The sequence below is a fragment of the Leptonotus elevatus genome, chromosome 13, assembly GCF_054856555.1.
Source record: "Leptonotus elevatus isolate MCC_2025b chromosome 13, RoL_Lele_1.0, whole genome shotgun sequence".
Lineage (NCBI taxonomy): Eukaryota > Metazoa > Chordata > Actinopteri > Syngnathiformes > Syngnathidae > Leptonotus > Leptonotus elevatus.
Window position 1 is genome coordinate 13,246,854 of NC_141251.1, and position 19,831 is coordinate 13,266,684.

Sequence of the window (19,831 nt, forward strand, 5' to 3'; positions counted from 1 at the left end):
GATGCCATCACACCACCACAAAAAATGTGAGGTATTTTGTATTGTTTAAATCCTGTACAGGGTGTAAATGTAAGAAACATGAATAGAAATTAAAATAGGAACTTTCTGTTTTTGGAGCTTGGGAACGGATGAATTGCATTTGCATTCTATTTCCTATGGGAATTTTTTTTTCGGAGGTTGAACAATTTACCACTGTTTTTAAAGGTACCACTGTATAATGTAGGGACATCCAAAGATGATTACATTTGGATTTTGTTTTTGATCAAATGGAGAAAAGTAGAACAACATGCGAGCGTTGCACCTCAAAATATGCGAGAGAGACACTACAACAATGACTTCGAACTTCATCCATCACTCACACAACAACCAGCTAAACTATGTTCGACTTCACTTTTTAGCCAGCCCGTAGCTGGTCAAACACGAATTAAGATTCATGTTGGCAAGACAATAAAGTAAAAGACAATTAGAGACTGGTTTAGGTCATATGTAAACAACTGTAAATAACTTATAAATGTAAATAACGTATGTAAATAACTGTACAAGCACAGATAGCATTCATGCTACATGCTAATGCTGGGCGAAAAGTAGCTAATGTGCGACAATAATAATAACGTTCACCCAAGTAATGACTTGACTCCACTTGTGTGACATTTAGCAGGGACTCAACTTGCTTGATTTTTGCCACAGTAATTTGAAGGTTAAAGACTTGTAACTAATTAACTGCTGACTTGCTACGTGACATATTAAACCTCTTACTAAACTTGGCTTTCTGAATCTTTTTTTTTTTTTTGTAATATTCAGGATATTTTTGAGTTCATATTCTGTTGAAAGGTTAAAAAAAAATTTGGTTTGTGAGTTACTGCTCTACATCTCTACTTTACGTTCTTCTAAGAGGCCCTTTGTTTCCAAGCTGACTTTTGCTGTGGGTTAAGCTCCACATTAAGCAGGTCACATGCTGACTGTCTGTGGATCAGGCCAGTATGAACCGTGGTCACGGTGACCCGGTTGAGCAGCTAGAAGGGGACAACGTGATCTTTTCTTTTTTCCCCTCACACTATATTTTTTTATCACGGAAGAGCGCTTGCAACAGTATACGCAGCTTAAACGGAGCGAGACAAAGAGTCGGGGCACGGCCATGTATCACTGGAGACAACAGTGGGCGTGTATCGTCAAGTTACTGTTTTCCCGTTGCTGCTTTGTGTAAGTCATTCATGTTAATTATACACCACGTGGTCTGACTCTCACCACAACTGAAATGGGACTGATTTAATGCAGCGTTCACTGTTTTTTTTTGTGTGTGTGTTTTTTTTATCTTCAAGAAGTCATTTCTAGAATACCTGTCACTGTTTGCGCTCACGTCATGCGTATGCGGTGATAAAGTACGAAAATCCTGCTGAGCTTGTTTGAATGTTTGAGCAATGGCACATGTGATGCTCATTTGCGTGGCGCCTGTGAAACTCAGGTTAGTATTGGTGCGGTCGGTCATCTACCAGCGTCACTGTTTACTCTGTCAACATGCTGGGGGAGGAGGTGTGTCTGTGTGCTTTGAGTTATAAATGAAGGTTAATGTTGTCGTCACAATATGATGCCACTGCCTGCGGACGTTTTGGGAACATTCATTTATTTCAATTCAAATACCTCGAAGAAATTTTAACTGGGGCAGGTAAGAGTTAAACTAGGCGAGTGTTGTGTGTATTTGTCTGCACTGCAACTAATCCGGCTTAGTTTACCTTGCTCTACTGCAGGTTGTGGGAAAGAATGCAGGTCCTTTACTGTCGTTGTATTTTTTCTGGACCGGCTCATTGTATGTCAAGGTGTCGCCGCTTCTCGTGACAGTCACACCTCCCAGGTGTCACCTTTCCTGGCAATTGCGTCGATACTGTGATGGGAAAAGACTCCAAACAAACTGGAACTCGATGACCTCATTTGCTTGAGAAGAAAACCACAGTGGTTTCACTTTAATGTCGTCATTGTGTTCTAAAACGATTAATTAGTACGGCATTTCAAATAATGCTGCTGTAACTTCACATTGTTAAATATAGCAGGCGAAACAAGAGCACTCAGGGAGCACAGAACTCAATCAAGGACTGTTAAAGACTGGGGGGGTTGGGGGATCCTGTATGCACACATTCAGCCTGAGCTGCACCAAGAACTAATCTTCTTGATTTCCACAAGATAAGTCTTGTGGAAATCAGTTAAGTATATTTTGTGTAATCCTGCACACAAACAAACAGATTAACACATAAATAAACTAGAATGGCACTCAGAATACAGAACTTCTCCAAAGCCGGACAATCGTAAACATGACCGTGTTATTTGAAAAATTACGTCAGCTCAAGTTTTTCCACTCCAGTCCTGTAGATGGCAGTAATATGCATTACAAAGTAAGACTCAAGAGTCACACAGAACAAGCCTGATCACTGCGGCTCCATCTGGTCCACTTGGTCCAAATTACAATGCAAGTGGAAAGTAAAAACAAAACGAATTTGGCATAATGCAAAGCAACAAACAACGATTCACGTCAAACATAAGTTCCTGTGGTCGTGCAATTGACAACTTTTCTTCGTTTACTTTTTTATTTTTTTTGCAATGAAAAAAAATCCTGGATCCACGTCACAATGTTTTTTCTTACTTATTGCTGGAGTTGTATTAAGCATAGTAGGGCCCTCCACATAAATGAGTACAATCCCTTTGGAAATTCAAGTTTAAAAACAAAAACAAAAATCTCATTTTCAGTAACCATGACAGCAATTTTCTGAATACGCAATTTTACCAATAGTGGTTCTCCGGCTCCCTCTAGTGGTAGATGAACGATTTACTGCCTACGTAGAGTTCAGTTGTATTGTACTTTTATGATCCATGCATTTAATCGTTAAGAATTGTTGTTTTAAAACATGTATTAGTTTTTATTGAGCTTTTATTTATTTATTTACATATTATTTCTGAACTTTTCAAAATTTTCCTATATTTCAATGCAGCGTTAATGTTGAAACTGCATAGTTTTACAGTGCTTACAATGATGTCAATGCAATAAAACTTCTGTCTCACTTTTTTTGTCTTTTGTTTTTTTTAATTACCAATGGGCCGACTGCCCTTCTGTAATAAAATGTGAGTCATGGTGGTGGTGTAAAAAGTTTGAGAATTTACGCAAATCTTGTATAGCAAGAAATACATTATTATTATTATTATTATTATTATTATTATTATTATTATTATTAGAGGTGTTAGACAAATCGATTTGGCAATATATCGCGATATTACAGCGCGCAATTCTTGAATCGATTCGATATACGACCGAATCGATTTTTAAACATTCATTTTTTATGGGAATATTCAACAAAACATCTTACTTAGGGTTAGGATTCACACATTAAGCATGGAAGAATGCTATATTAATGGAACATTAAGCTATAATATTTAATTTCAGTGCTGTTCAAACATGAAACAGACTGCAACCTGTTTGTTAAATGCAGTGGCTCAGTTATAAGCTTGAATTTTCAGATAAATAAAAAAAAATTCATACAAATGTTACAGTGTGCATGTAGAAGTTTACTGATTAGTATTTTCTAAATTTGAGTTTAAAAAAAATCGCAATAATCTATAAATTTATAGATTCGTATCGGGACTAATCGGTATCGAATCGAATCGTGACCTATGAATCGTGATACGAATCGAATCGCCAGGTACTAGGCAACCCCCACCCCCCTAATTATTATTATTATTATTATTATTATTATTATTATTATTATGGATGGCGGATTACCGATACCCGTATCAGTCACCCTCTTGTGGCTGTTTTACGATCAGGAAGTAGAAATGACAGATTCAAAGAATAGAAAATTTTTATTAATTCCATGCAATTTTAAGGAAGAATGCTACATTGGGATATATAGTTCTTTCTTTTAACGTATCTGTCATTGTTTTGGGGGAAATATTACGTATCAAAAGTACTAGTGGTGGCGATACAGCCTTCAAAATGCTCAATATAAAAACTAATGTAAATGTGAATACTAATAATAATAAATCATTTACAGCTTCCAGATACCTGTTTATCAAATGAAAATTCACTTTGACTCCAAAATTTGCTTTGCATATGTCATATATTGGGCTTGACGGTACATAATATAGACCACAGCAAGTTCATATGACTTCACTCCAACAAAGCCACCGGATGACAAAATGCTGACCACTCGGCTGAGGTTTGGTCGGCCTCCGCCGCATTTTGGGCCCATTTAAAGTAATGTTTCTCAGCCATACGCAGCTGCTTTCCATCGAGTGGCATTTTCCTTGTGTCCCCAATGACAACAGCACCCGCTTTCTCCCCCCCCTTCAACCACCACTATCCCTTCTTTCTTCACGTCAATCTTTGGCAGGCAAGTTTACACTCTGATTTTCAAAGCCACCCTGTTCTCCGTCAAATGTTGCGTGGCAACATCAAACGCTCCGTCGGACGGAGCCTGCCTGGGATTCCAGCGTGGTGGGCGGATAATTGGAGGCAGGCCTCAGCGGATCTGGCAGATGTGTGATGAGTTTTTACTGGAGCGCTTGTGTATGTGTGTGTGTGTGGTTGAGTTGTGCGCACTTTTTTCTTTTTTGGTTGGGAGTTGTGTGTGTCGGGGTGGGAAGCAGGTTTAGAGGGAAAACATAAGGGTTTTCTTTGTTGTCGTCCCCTGATCCCTCCCTAAAGCTGTGGCCACAGGAGTGTTTTGTTGGTCCTGCGGCCAAGCCGGGGCCGACTGTGGCAGTAAACATCGCATGCAGTCACGATATCTGGACCCGCCATGTGGAATTTGATGTCTACGGTCTGACTCACAAAGACGTTTAGCTACCGACTAATTCCTGTCTGCCTTTTTTTGTATCTGTTGCCATCTTTTCTGTGACTTCAGCAAGAAGCCTACTGCTCGTTTTACTCAACTCGAGGTTAACCACAAGTTTGGATGGAGGTCAGCGCAGTGGCTGTCAAAAACGTACAAAAACTTTTCGGAATTGCCGCTTGTGGCCACCCCCGCTGCAAGAATGCTGAACTTAGATTCTGAGCTTTCCTGTCCATCCATCATTGAGCAAGGATAACAGCAACCTAGACCAGTTCCTCCCAAGCTGAGGGTGGGCTTGCATTGAGTGCAAAGAGGTAGTGGGGGTGTTGGGCTCAGGAAATTGTTTGACAGAGAGGGAAATGGACAAAGGAAAAAAGACATCCAGACAGTTCCAGGAAAAAAAGAAAGAATTAAACACAGCCCTCCCATGTTTTTGTTAGCATCCCTCGGGCACATGCAGACAGTATTAAGTCGAATTTTTATTTTTTTTTTACACAGGAAAGCGGTGCAGATGTTCCCGAGAGCTGGCTCGCAGTTTCCCTGTTTTCCTTCTGCTCGTCTGTTCCCAGCTCTCCAGTGTTGCCAAGGTGCTCCCTTACTCGGCGCTGGCGCTTTTGTTTTTCCTATAAGAGCGAGTGCTCCAACAGGAGGGTCATCTCCAGGCCAGCTCCAAATGAGAAATAGTTGGCCGGCTGCCCTGGCGGCCGCTCAAATCCGCCCTTTTGAAAAGATTACTGTGCTGCTGCCGCCGCCGCCTCCCGTGGGCCGTGCCAGATCTGCTGAAGGGAGAGGAATGTGTCGGAGGAGGGAGGGAGCCACAAAGTAGGGGGGCACATTTCATCCGACCTCTTTCCGAAAGTTTTTCTCATTACTTTTCTTCTTTCTTTCCGCCACGCATTTTTCAATTTTGGGCTGCGCGCAGCAGACCCGATTACAAAATAAAATCCAACTGGGTTTTTCCACTCAGAGTTGACCTGAGCTTCTCGCCTCCTTGGGTTGTCCTCGGCCTGCTTGTTTTTGTTTCTTAGGGACTGGCGACGAATGATGGATTGGTCGTGTACACGCCTGTGGTTGGACTGCCGATCTCTGTTTTGCCTGATAGGCTGCTAACTGGGGAGACTCCGAAGCAGGAGCAATAAAGCTGATTTGTGGGGGCATTGCGAGAAGCCCCAGACACTTAGGAGAGGTGTGCATGTCTCCTCTGTCCTGTCACAATCAATACTAGCCCACCACCTCTGGGCCTCTCTGTCTCCACCATTTTGCCTCTTAAATAATGTATCACACATGCACACAAATACCTCCCATTCACACACCAGGCCTGATTAGCATTAGCCATGGCTGTGCGCTCACAATGAGTCTGTTTCCTTTTAATCGTCCTTTTAAAACCAGGATGTTGGCGATATTTGGGTTTTGAAAGAACATGTAAACACTCTCAAAAACCTGAATATTTTCCTTAATCGTTTTTTTTGTTTTTAAACCTGAATAAGACCCCTGGGTTACCCCTTTCTGTAACCGGAATTCTTGTTCATATAAATGCATTTGGAATAGCATCTTCTTCTTCTTCTTTTTCTTCTTCTCCTTATTTCTATTGGCAAGGAATACTCTTTTGAGTACAGGAACTACTAGGGGTGCACCGATCACAATTTTCTGACCGATCTCCGATCTTTTAAAAAGTCTGATTTACCAATCCCGATTTTTGCCGATCTCGATTTTTTTCATAACAAGCAGCATACACCTTCAGAGTTCCAATCTTATTTTATTGGAAAACATTAAACAATATCTGTGAAATAATACAAACGGGTTGTTTTAACTGCAAATTAAGTAGTTCCCTGAATTAAAAATGAAAAGCCCATTAGTCATCTAAGCAGAAGAGGACATTGGCTGACTTTTTCAGACTTCTGAGATCGGTGGAAAAGATCAGTTTATATTTAAGGGATCGGCCGGTCACCCAAAACGAAGGAAATTGGGGTAGATAAATCGTCCGGCCGATCGATCGGTGCCCCCCTAGGAACGACTTCTATGCGTGGCGGCCATCTTACGTTGCCACCTGCTAAGCAAGCCTACCTCGAATACATTAAATTCTCCGCAGTGTTTTACACGTTATTTTCTGTCTCTACGGTGAGAATACGTGTTTATAAATCCGTGCAACCTAGCGAGATTACTCAAGCAGACGTAAACAAACGTGATGACTCAGCAAAGAACAGCGAGGAGGAACCTGACTACATTGTTTAGCATCGTGAGTGACATAAATAGAATGTCCTTTATTAAACGTAGAAAGTTCCCAAAAAAAATTGCGTAATGACAGCCGTGCGTCGTGGCTTCGATCGGGTTTTCCAATTGATCACAATGAAAATATACGGGAGCAACTCTGTCCACTCACGCATGTAAACGGGTTATTCCGAATGTTTCTGAAACCAACATTTTGAACTTAACCCGAATATCGACTGCATATAAACATAGTTAAACGCAGCGTCCACATCCTCCATCACTAGTCTTTATCCTCAACCCGCCGCCAATGGTAATGCCTGACCTAATTGAAAAATCTCACATTGAATTTTTCTGGCTCAGATTACACACTCGCCTAGTTTCAGATGAGATTAACCTCAGAGAAGAACTATATTTAGATGAAAGGGAATTGCATGAGCTACAGTTGACGTTCATAAAAGCTCACCCTGAGGGGACACGTGTTATATTTATGAAAAACTGTTGGCATTGTGTATATAATGGTATGTTAACAAGGTGTAGCACAAAAGAAACACCTTTTTTCTGTTTTGCCAACATGTTCCTGCTCAGATATCATTAACGGCCGATTGCTATGGAGCAATGAGGCCTTGGTGGGTGGTCTTTATCTGAGAGTCAGGAAACAGAACCAGACCCATAAACACTCGACTCACCGCAGAGGAAGCCCCCATGAGTGCCGACCCCACCCAGAGTGTCTGTAAACATGCGCCTTTTCCCAAAATGAAGGGAGAAGATAAAAACGGAAACCTCAGGCAAATTTCGGGCTTCTCGCAGCTTTTATGAGAGCAGCTGACGCGCAGACGGCCAAATTGTGGAGAAAACAACAAAGCGGGGCTGGTTTAATTTGTTCCAGGAAGGATGGACGTGCGTGCAGGCAGAGCGGCGCTATCAGTGAGTCTGCTCCACGCTGACACTAAAAGAATGGCGGCATGTGTTCCTGAGTCACATCGTCTGCTTAGCAACAAGCACGCCGGAGAGAGCAGCACAAAGCGATGTGATTGGGGGAGACAAGGACCCTCAGGACATCAAGCACTAATTGCAAAGCTGTTTTCGCCTCCATTTTTACAAACGTTCACTTCGCCAGAAAAAAGGGTTGCGTAACAGGGTTTTACACCAGGACCCTTCCTCCTCCGCCTCGCACTTCATTTCCATTTTTCATGCACACCCTCATCATCTTCCTAGCAACGCCATCTTGTCTTGTCAGAGGGTTGTTGTCATACAAACACAAGTGGGTGTTTGAAAGAGTCACATCGTTTGCAATAAAACGTATTAGAGCCTGCACATTATATGGCTTTATTTCTGATTATATTCTCAGAATTGATGATTTTTTTTTCTCTTTTGTATGTTTGAATGTGAAAACCTCTGTCAGTGTTCAGAGGCAGCTGATTTTGAGGGTTCCTATTCAAATCAAGGTTCATTTAATTTGAGAAAACTACCAAAATAACTCAAACTAAATGAAATATAATTTTATAAAATGCTTTTTTTTTTTAAATGAAAACTGAAACTACATTTTACGTTAATAAGAGTAACTTGATGATAAAATGTGAATTGATTTTAAAACTGATTTTAAGTGTATTTATTTTGATATTAACCATAATAAGGATGTTCGAAAGTGTCACAGCAAAGTGATGTCATCGAGCAGCAGCCAATAGAAAAAAAGCCTCCAGATGACGCTGCTCCTTGGAGACAATTTTTGACTTTTGGCTCCAATGCCTTTTGGCATTTAATTCGCAATGATAGGTAAGAAATTTGTTCCTTTTTTGGTTCATATATGAAAAAAATATATTGGTATATAAAAAAATAGCCAGGTTTAATACTTCTTAACAGAAATTCAAGCCACAAATCCCCTTTAGAAGTTTGCAACTTGGCAAACCAGGCATCCTACTAGCTTTTATTATGCACAGTACTTACTGTAACTCAGAGTATGTTGACAGTTATACACGAGATGAGTTGAGTATTTGATTTGTGGATGTTGTTGTTGTTTTTTTTGTTTTGTTTTGTGTTTAGTTTTTGTTAATTTTTTAAATCCTGCACACACATAATACACAATATATATATATATATATATATATATTTTTTTTTTTTAACTATACAATTCTAAATACTAATCTACTAAACTAAAACTAAACATTTGTGAGAAAAAATAAAAACTAATGAAAACTAACAAAGCAGCCTTGAAAAATAAATTAAAACTAACTAAATAGAAAAAGAAAAATTAACTATAATGAACATTCCAAAACGACATGGTGTCCATAAAATCTCTTCTAAATTTATTACAAAGGCAGTTGTTGAGATATTCTAGCAAGATTTATTTTATTTTAATGAGTGTTTATTAAAGTTTTTTTTTAAGTTTTTTTTTAAAACATTGAATAGACCCCTGTATGGGCATCATTATTTGTACGAAGCCAAGTTCGCTGTAGGTTAGAGTCAACTTCAGTTCTAGGAACACAGTAACTGAAATTTTTATGTGAATATAAACCTTAATAAACACTGATTAAAGTAAAACAAATCTGGTTAACATATCTCATCAACTGCCTTTCTAATATATATATATATATATATATAAAATTGTAAATTGTTGGGTGTGTGGACACCCTTTATAATAACCCTCATTGAGATGCACAAGGCACTCCTTGCCTACTCAATACGTAATTATAAAAATGAGAAAAATAAACTTATTGGCATGAGTAAGTAACTGTAAACAAACACATGCAGACCAACATTTACTTTTAATTTGCTTGCCCTCCAGGGCAAAATGAACGCACACACACAACGTTTTAACTTTCTGTCGCGGGCAGGGAAGTCTTGTCCTAAATAGTTTACACACATAACAGTGAGAGTTGGTGATCTCACCATCTAAATGAGAGTGAACATGAAGTATTTGTTGCCACGGGGCCGCAAATGTATTTTATGTGTGGGGGACAACCTCGCGTGGGTGGGACACGAGTGAGAATTAGACATAGCTATTGTGTGACTTTTTTTGTTCGGCAGAGTTTCCACACCAACCCCAAAGGAAACAAAGAGGACTTATGTAATGTCGCCGTTACTCAACTCTGATTACAGTCTGTCATGTGAACACCAGGAAAAGGGTTGCGCCGTGTGCCAAGATGTGAGTGCATGCACAGTGACTGCAGCGACCATCTGCGTTTACTTCCTGCAGTCTCATTGATACAGAAAACGGTCCATGTAGTCTATCCGTCTATTTTTTTCATTCACTTTGTGCAGGCGTGCATGCATGTTCTTGTGTGCGCACGTCAGCCGCACACACTTGTAATGTGCTCTTAACATGTTCAGATGACTAGAGCTGCCGTCCACAATCAACCTCAAATTGACGCCCAGTGAGCCGACTGTGTTCTGATGTTTGTGTGCCTGCTTAGCCAGGGTTGAAGGGAGGATAGTCCAGAAATAGAAGCGTTTCATGAAAACATCAGAATGGGGAATCATTCTACTGTAAAGGCGAGTTTCATAATCGCCCCCCGGAGAAACTGAGGCTTGTCTGTTCCATTTGAGCTCCCTTTTTGCACCAATTCACTTCTGCAGCTCAAATGTATTTAACCTAACGTCAGCTCGGACTATTCAAGCCCTCTTGTCCAAGTCTTTTTCCCTGTCAGGTCACGTTGTGCTTTTACTATGTGAAGTGCTGTTAACATCAGCGATACGAGGATGACTGTGTGAACGAGGTGCGGCTCTATTGAGATCATCCACAAAAGTCTACAGCAACATTTTTTTTCACCCCAGGAACTAATCCATCTGAGTCAGTCTATTTCGGAAGATTGCAGGACAGGGCATGTTTGTATAAAAAAAAAGAAAATAGATGACACAATCCATCATAACAACAGTCAAGTTCACTAACTTTCTGGTATTTTTACCGTTTTTCATCAGTTGTAGGTTTCCAAGATCATATGCCTTCTAGTGTCTGTTCCTGTCTTAAGACCCACTTTTGATTTCTTTTTTTTATTAATTTAAAAAAATTATTCATTTATTTTATTTTACTTATTGTTTGACTGTTTTTTAAATCTTTATAGGTAGTTTTATTTGTATGATAGTGTGGGGATGTGCAGCACTTTGTTTTTAAAATGTGCTATAGAATTCAAGTGGATTGGATGTTCCCAGGATACTATGCTGCCATAGAGTGTTTGGTGGTCTGTTCTTCCGAGGATCCTTTGCCCCCCTAGTAGTGTCCAATACTCTGAGAATGACATACTACCAGGCAGGGTTTTACATTTGGGAGTCTTGTTCCAATGATATTTTATCCTAAAGACCTTTGGTCAGACACTCCCAGGTTCCTTTGTTCTCTGATTCTTGTGTTCCCAAGCAGGGCTGCATTTCCCAAGTTCCCAGTGGGAGGTTCCATGATCCTCAGTTCCCCTTTTCACATGCTGGGCTCTATGTTCTCAAAGTAGTATTTTCACAGGCTCTAAGACATTGGCTAATGGAAACATGTTCCTGTCCAAATGTGATGGTTCAGAGTTGTTATGCCTCCAGCGAGGCTAAGCAAATAAAGACTTACCCGCAATATGGTCTCAGGGTATTATGAAAACTGTTCACGCTGCAGTGTTACGATATGAGTACTACCATAGACCACGTCTCATAAGAATTCCTAAACACTATGGCACATACTGGGCTTGATTCCCCAAGTGCAAAATTTAATCACGTATTCCAGTCCACAAGAGAGCAACTGCTTTTGACGCTCAGCAATTTACACACTGCCTTATTATTACAGAGCCGGCCAGTAAATTCCACCGGCGTGTCTCTCCCGAGCTAACATAATGCCCTTTTCACATTATGCACATTATGAACATGCAAACTGTCCATCCTCAACGTCAGCAGTACTGTTAAAGCTGCACACCCTAAGTAGAAAATGTAGACCAATGGACACGTATAATGGCATAAACTCAACCATCAGGAAACACAAAATGACACTGGGATGTTAAGACATTTCATGGTCTGAAACTAACCTTAGAGTCATTTTAAAGACAGATTGAATTCATTCATAATGCCAAATCCGGACCTGTCTCCAGCCACCATTTACCCAAAACAACCTGCCAAATCAGGCCAGCCTCTGCCAGAGCACCGAATCGATGCATTTTGCGATCAATAGTCTTATTGGAGCCGCAGCTGAGTGGTGAACAAAGCAGATTAGCTGTGTCTCACCACAGCATGTCCCTTCAGGCTGAAGAGCGCCTCACAAAAGGTCACCCATCACAAGGTCACTTCCTCTATGTAGACCTGCTGATTGTTGGCCCCTCAGCACATCTGATTAATAGATTCAGACTCTGGGAAACATTGACCGGCACCCCCCCCCCCCCCCTTGCTCAGATCGATTATGAATCTCATTGATTTTTAGTAGTGCTTAACTCCGATATGGAATCACGCTAGCATTACTGCTGCTTTCTCAGTATTTGAAGAACCTCCTGCTAAAGACGGACAAAAAAAGATTGTACGCTTACCCCCTAATGTAGGAGAAGCTTTGTAGTGTTTACAAAAAATGTGTTGGGTTTGATTTTGAAATGTTCAAGTGTGCCAGTGAGTGCCCTGTGGCCCAGTGGCTTATGGTTCACCGAGTTCAGTGTGCGACTTATTTGTGTGGCGTGAATCAAGCACAGTCATGTTTTCCAAAGCTACAACATGCCTGTAGGGTCACAGCTCGGGTCACTTTTGTTGCTATTTTACTCACAAGCATGTCTGACAACTTGCCAAAAGACACTCAGGACTCTGTGAGTTCAGCAAGGGAATGAATGAGGTGTATTCATGCCCTAAGGCTCCTTCAGTTCGGCTACCTGGGATCCTGTAAATCTTTTCAGCAAGTAATGTGCTTACACTGATTAACAAGGCTGTTCACTGGAGTGTACGTAGGATTACCTAACTGATTACCCCCCCCCCCCGTAATGCAACAAAGAATGTAATGTGACTACATTTACATGCAGTCAATAACCCTTTCAAACCACATTGCCAATATTTGGGTTTTGAAAGGCCATGTAAACGCACAAAAACCTGAATATACACCTTTTTTTTTTTTAAAAGACCCCTGACTTACTCCTTTTCTAACCCAAATATTTTGTCATAGAAACGCAATCGAGGTACCTGCTTTAAGGAAGACTTTGGTTTGTATTCTATTCACAAGGAATCTTGGGCTTCAGGAACTACTTGCATGTGTGGCGGCCATCTTACGTTGCCACTCGCGAAACAAGCCTAACTTGAATACATTGATTTCTTCACAGTGTGTTGATGTTATTTTCTGTGTCTACAGCGATAACGCTACAGTTTGTATATATACACACACATATATGCGTGTACATAAGTCCATGCGTCTGGCACGCAACCTACCGGAAATACATAAGCAGAGGTAAAAATGGCGACGCAGCAGTGAAACAAGCTTATGGAGCGAGGAAGAAACCGACGTACATGAATATGATAGCCGTTTCTCAATATTAAGAAGGGAATTCGCCAAATACATATATTTTCCCAGTCAAGTCTTCACAAATAACTAACTGATGCATCCTGTTTAATAGGGGTGGCAATCTTTGACTGTGACTGTGACTGACTGACTCTGACACAATTCAATTGGATTCCGATTTTTGGGTCCGCGATTCGATTCAAAATAGATTTTTGATTCAGAACGATTTTTGATTCGAAATGATTTGATTGACAATGTTTTTTGCTTCAATGTATAGATGTGCAAAGAATCGTCATGATCTACTCCAGTCTGACTCGCTAAAGCTAATTAGCGCACTACTCGCGGCACTTCTATCACTCAAAAGAACGGCTATTCATACAAAACGCTTCAGGAATGTATACAGAGAAGCATCTTAACATTACTCACCGGCATATGCTCTTCCTATGCTGCAAAACCCCCCAACTTTTATTGGAATAACTTGATTGTGTCTTTCTCCTTCTACTCCCTAATGTGGCTACAACTTAACAGTGTATCAGAACACGCAGAACCACACTGCCCCTAAGTGGGCAAATTGGGTACAACATGAACAGCGCTTTAAGGCACACACAAACAAGGGCAAGACAGTATAAAATAATTTAAATAAAATCGATTTTGTTACATTTAAAATCAATTCTGAATCGTACTAAATGAGAATCGCTATTCTTTTGAGAATTTTTTTTTTTTTGGGGCACACCCCTACTGTTTAAGCTAGCAAACAAGAATAACATCTTGGTATTTAGTGCGCTCTTGGATTCTTTCATTTCGAACGGGACTTGGGCCAGAACTGATCACAAGATCACAAAGATGTAAGAACTACTAATGTCTTAGAAAGTTAAAAGCGGAAATGACACGGTTTAGATTGGGATATGTTTATGGGAGTAGCTCAGTCGGGTTATCCCAACTGTTTCAGAATGATTCAAGAAACCACAATTTTGACCTCAACACAAATACTGAATGCGTGTAAAGGCAGTGCTGTGTAAGCAAGGAGCGGGATAAATGATGGCGGACATTTACGGGAAATGGACAAGATAAATATGGACTCCATGTGAAATCAGAGATGACTGTGTTTACTTTGGGGGGGAAATGAGACCTTGCCATGTGAGACTCCGCTGCTTAAAAGATGAATGGCCTGCTCTTTCGACATGTCCAGAGAGAGATATATGCCTCCGCCACATGAATGGAAGGCTCTCTGTGTTATAGTCTGGACTGAGAACCAGTACTAATAAGGGGAGTACTGTTCCGGTTAGTTTTGCACAAAGGCCACCTATGCCTGGGAGGCCCCCGATGAGTTGAAGGCGGGAGTGGAGTCGAGGCCAGGGGACTGTGTGATGACTAAGAGGCTGTGAACGACACTGTACTCGACTGTGTGATGAATGGATGCAGCCAGCATCTTCACAGATTGGCCTTCACCCTGCACGTTGAGATCATCACCCCCCCCCCCCCCCCCCCCCCCGTCTTCCATTACCGCGTGCTGCAGCCGGGACGGATCTAAAAACAAGATGCATACTTCAGCATACAGACGATTCCCTTAAGTAACTTTAACTGTCATTTGGGTATCGTTTTTACAGAGCCTGCAGACTGCGGGTATCGATCCGAGGCCTTATTCCTTGTATGCTGGCTCAGGGTTTATTTGCAGCTGCTGTTACTGGAAATGAATCCCTTGTGCGATCTGGATTCAGCTGATCTAATTAAACCCTGTGAATAATTGATCTGACTGTGAAACTCAACCCTGTCACATGGGTGTGATGACATCATCGTTTAAGGTTGGAAATGGACTCCTGTGCAGCTGTATTGCCTCGGGTTGTTTGCTCCACTATCGCTTCGCTGTGTCCGATTACCTACCGCCTGTGAAGGACAAAAAGTAGAGCATAAGGACAGAAGGGGCGATGACGTTGGCGTTATTATGCTCAGCAAGACTGTACAGACAACAGACTTACTGATAGCACTCATGAGATTGTCACATGGTGCTCTGTAACTTTCGAAAGTAGAAAGCAATAAAACGAACGGTTGTGACACTTATTTTCAGGCTTCTTGATTTAACCTAGGAAAACAATCTTTAAATCCACCCTCTTATTTCTCCCTCTTTCAAGGTTAAAAGACCCGTGTTGCATTGTGTGGTACAAAGGCAATACTTCATGTGAACCAGATGGACTCAGTGTGGGTCGATTATCTCCCTGGCCATGAAATAAGGTGCAAATAGGAGCCATCTTTGACCCTGGCCTTGGAGGAAGCTTAGATTGTAATATCTAATGAAACCCCTCCAGAGAAGTCTACTCATGCCGCTCGCCACCTTTTCATCCTGATCGGCACCACAAATGAGAACAGGAGGCTGTTGAACATCGAACATCTTGTGCGAATTAGAGTGGAAGCCTTAGGCAGGGACGGGGGGGAGGGTAATCTCGACGTCTCCCTTCTCTTTCTCACGAAGGAAGGAAAGGGTGTGGGCTCCTCTGCCTTCTGCTGACTCTCATGCTGCAAACATTTTGCTGCGTTTGCCACTCCGGATCTGCTCACGGTGAACTCACTGGTCTGATGAAATCGGTTGTTGTTCACCACGTGGACCAACAGTCATCGTGTGTCACTGTGCAATCGCTCGTTTCGTAAGTGGTGTCGTGGCTTTCTGCCTGTGGAAAGCCTTTGAACTCATCACTTGAGTGTGACTCAATGTGTCCACATGCAGCTTTGCTTGACATGCCTTGTCTCTGCACGAAACGCCCGAGCCTTCAGATGAAGCCCATTTTTTTGTTTGAGCGGTTTTATTTAGTTATCTTTCTACTAAATTTGTTGTCCATCCCAGTTTGTTTTAAGCTTAAGGGATGTTGTTGTTTTTTTAGAGTTGAGAGAGTGTCCTCTGTCTGGAAATGATACAAGCAAGTTGCAAAAGACTGTGCTCCCCAAAATAGATCCAAAATGGATGGCCATCGGGAATTTCGGGGGTGGTGAACGGCAGGTCCATTTTTTGGGCCGGTTGCACCTCTCCCAAGCCCTCCCTTCAACGAACAGTAATCGGCGCATGTCGTCCGCACCAAATTTTGGTCCCAGTCCGGCCATGATGCTGATGACTTCTAATATAACGCAACCATAAAATCATAACATATGTGAAAGTAATTTTTAGACATTTCAGTTTTTGTCCAACGTTTTGCAAGGAGTACACAATACGATATAAAATCAAATTGACCATTGTTGGCAAAAAAGTAATATAACCATAATTCATGACATATTTGATTGCTATTAGATGCTACAAAGTGCTAGTCCAGTGGTTCTTAACCTTGTTGGAGGTACTGAACCCCTCCAGTGTATTCACCGAACCCTTCTTTATCGAAAAAGATTATTCTGTTTTTTAGATTTACTGTTGAATGAACAGGAAGAACAGCCTTTTCATCAAAGTCAGAAAGTGTTGTGTTGTTGTATTCCCCATCTCCATGCAGCTTTGGAAGTGTACCTTGACTTTTGCTAGATAGCTAATTGTGCTGGACTAGAATTTCTCAACGTGGCATTGCAAATCATGCCGTTAGGGCGCTGACTCCCATCACTCAACTCAACTCTATAGAGCACTTTAAAACAACCATCACTGTTTTCTTAAGATGGAACCCAGGGGCAACAGATACAATGAAAACACAGAGGCCCCAGAATTGAACCCTGTGGAACACCATATGTTCATATTTGTCCGACCTTTTTTTCCCAGGCACAAGTCAACTACGAAGCGGAAATTCCCTGCAGTTTCAATTTGTTTTTGGCTTACAGAAACAAAACATGACGTCAGCTATGGGATGCTGTGCTAGATCCACGTTGATGTCCGCTGTTACTGGCATATAATCAAGTTTTCAGAACGCCACAAAATATAGCCAGCCATTGCCGTATTCATGGATACAACTTAACAAAAGCCGAAAAATAAACAGCTTGTCTCCAAATTGTCTTCCTGCTACCTCCTCAGTGTCAAGTGCCAAAAAATAAAGCTTAACTTAATTTGCCCTTTGTGGTACGGCTTGGCATCAGCAAAAAGCCATGCCCATACATTCCTCTGTGAAATGGGTCCTCGGAGCTTGGTGCTGGAAATGAGGGCATCCTGTCAGTTAATTAGACAAGGGTGGTGATGACTCCCCACAGATCAAGTCTGCTTGGAAATGCATCCCCATCCGCCGAGACGGAGAGGGCTTCCAACTGCAAAGACCACCATGAGTAGAGAGCTGAGCCTTTCAAGAGGAATGAAATCTTTTGAGCAGCAACGCTGACATACCTCGACCCTCCCTGGAAAAGGTTATGTGGTGTTGCCATAGTAACACAGGACACCAGCAGTATGTTAAAAAGGTAGCCTGAAGGGAGTGGAGGTGGGCGAGTATAAAACTGAAACTGTGGCAGTGGGATTCTGTGGGTGAGTGAGGCTGCGTGTTGAATATTAATATTCTCTTTAAATGAAGCAGGAGTATGCACGCTACCATCTCCTCCTCCACTCTGATGCTCCATACCCATTAACATTTGTAAAAGCTGGATAAGGAGGATATTTTTAGACATGTACTCATTAGTGCTGAGAGATCATTTGTAATGAAGGACAAGAGGGGAAAGGGGGCCAATATCCCTCTGAAAGATGGCGTCGATATTCAAATACCTGATGAGTGAGTGAGTGTGAAGAAGTAGTGGAAAGAGTAGGGTGAAATGTTAGAGGCAGGCTAATCAAAGAGTTTAAGGGGAGTGATGCAATAAAATTGTAAGGGGCAATGAAGGTCACATGAATTATACAGCACATTATGCATGATTTAAAAGCTTCCTGTTCTGCTTTTACAATAACAATATGACATGTACGGCTGATTATGTGCACGGCAGTCATGCCATATCAGAGAACTATTTCCCCTTGGTAGAGGTCAGACCTGTTGTCCCTACTACTCTGTATTTTCCAATAATTCATATCTAAGAATGACAACAGCGGCTACCATTCACAATCAGTTAATGGAGCCTTCAAATGATATACAGTACCAGTGGTCAACATGTTTCCTTTTAGGGTCATACGTGTTTGCACTGAATAATGGAATTCTGATTAAATTTGCGACATGAGGGAAAGTATGATGGTCCTTGTCCAGGTAGGAGGGTTAGATTGGACAAGAATATGGTGCCACTGTCTGGCAGTGAAGACACCAGTACTGAAGGAAGGAGGCACCCTGTCCCTATCATCCAAAAGGCGTATGTTGTATGGGAGCATGATACAACAGTGCCCCCGAGAGGTCGCAGTACACTCTATCTAGAAAGCGTATAGTGCTGTTTGCCCTGCTGTTTTAAGACTGGATTCTCTTCTATGCTTCAGATTGAATATTATTTGCAATATGTGTTGAGTGATACTAATGTCCTAATTCAGTCATTCTCAACCAGGGTGCCATGGCGCATTGGTGTGCCGTTAAAGGTCATAACGTCTGACACAAGAAATTATTTGTTGTCAATTATTTGAACAAAAGCTAAATAAAAAATCTAATTACATTTTTTTTATTGATCTATGCCAATTACAAATACAACATGCAAAGCAGAAAGGTACATAATGAACCTGCATAATCAACTTTTTACAGTGTGACAGACCACTGCTAGTTCCTTCCATTCCAATGCTCAACCTTTATTTTGTGTCATAGCCCGCGTCTCAGATCACATTGTTTTGCTTGTTGAAAAAAAAGCCTTTGTGAAAGCATCATCATCACAGAGAGAGAGAGAGAGAGAGAGAGAGAGAGAGAGAGAGAGAGAGAGAGAGAGAGAGAGAGAGAGAGAGAGAGAGAGAGAGAGAGAATAAAGTCATGTGATGTCATGACGTACAAGCAGAAAGACGCCATTATTAATGTTCTCTGTAAAAACTGAAAATATATGATGATGTGCACATCGTGTCTTTATAGAGAAATAAAAGTGCTTATGGACCACAACGGGGAGGGGGGGGGGCAACAAATACGACAGGATGGCAAATGTGATTCTGACCATAGAGTGTTGATTTCTGGGAAAGTGGCTCAGGGTTAACAAGTACAAAGGCAGATGGCCACGTGGTGCCCTTTGAGGCTTCAAAATCAATTTATGAGATGGCCCTCTGAGAACATTGCAACTCATTTTGGGTCTGATAGGAATAGGTGGCAAGATGCAACCCGTTAAAAAAATCTAATCAAATCTGAGAGACAATATCAACGTAGATCCAAAGTAGCTATGTTTTTTTCAATGAACAAACGTTTTTTGTTTACATGACAAATGAAACTTTAGGTTTCAAAATCTATTACATTTGACCGTGTTGGCCAATTGTTGAAGATAAACCGCACACGCCCAGGAAGATTAAACAGCTGAAACACATGACACACAGGCTGATATCAGCGAGCTCGCCCGC

At 41.4% G+C, this 19,831-nt stretch overlaps 1 long non-coding RNA gene across 1 annotated transcript; it reads left to right on the forward strand.

Annotated features, from left to right (window-relative positions):
* The first annotated feature begins 974 nt into the window (after positions 1-974).
* LOC147163893 (uncharacterized) lies at positions 975-5,994 on the forward strand. The gene is made up of 2 exons (XR_015096778.1): positions 975-1,200; positions 5,313-5,994. It is a non-coding gene; the product is annotated as an uncharacterized LOC147163893 (long non-coding RNA).
* Positions 5,995-19,831: the final 13,837 nt, after the last annotated feature.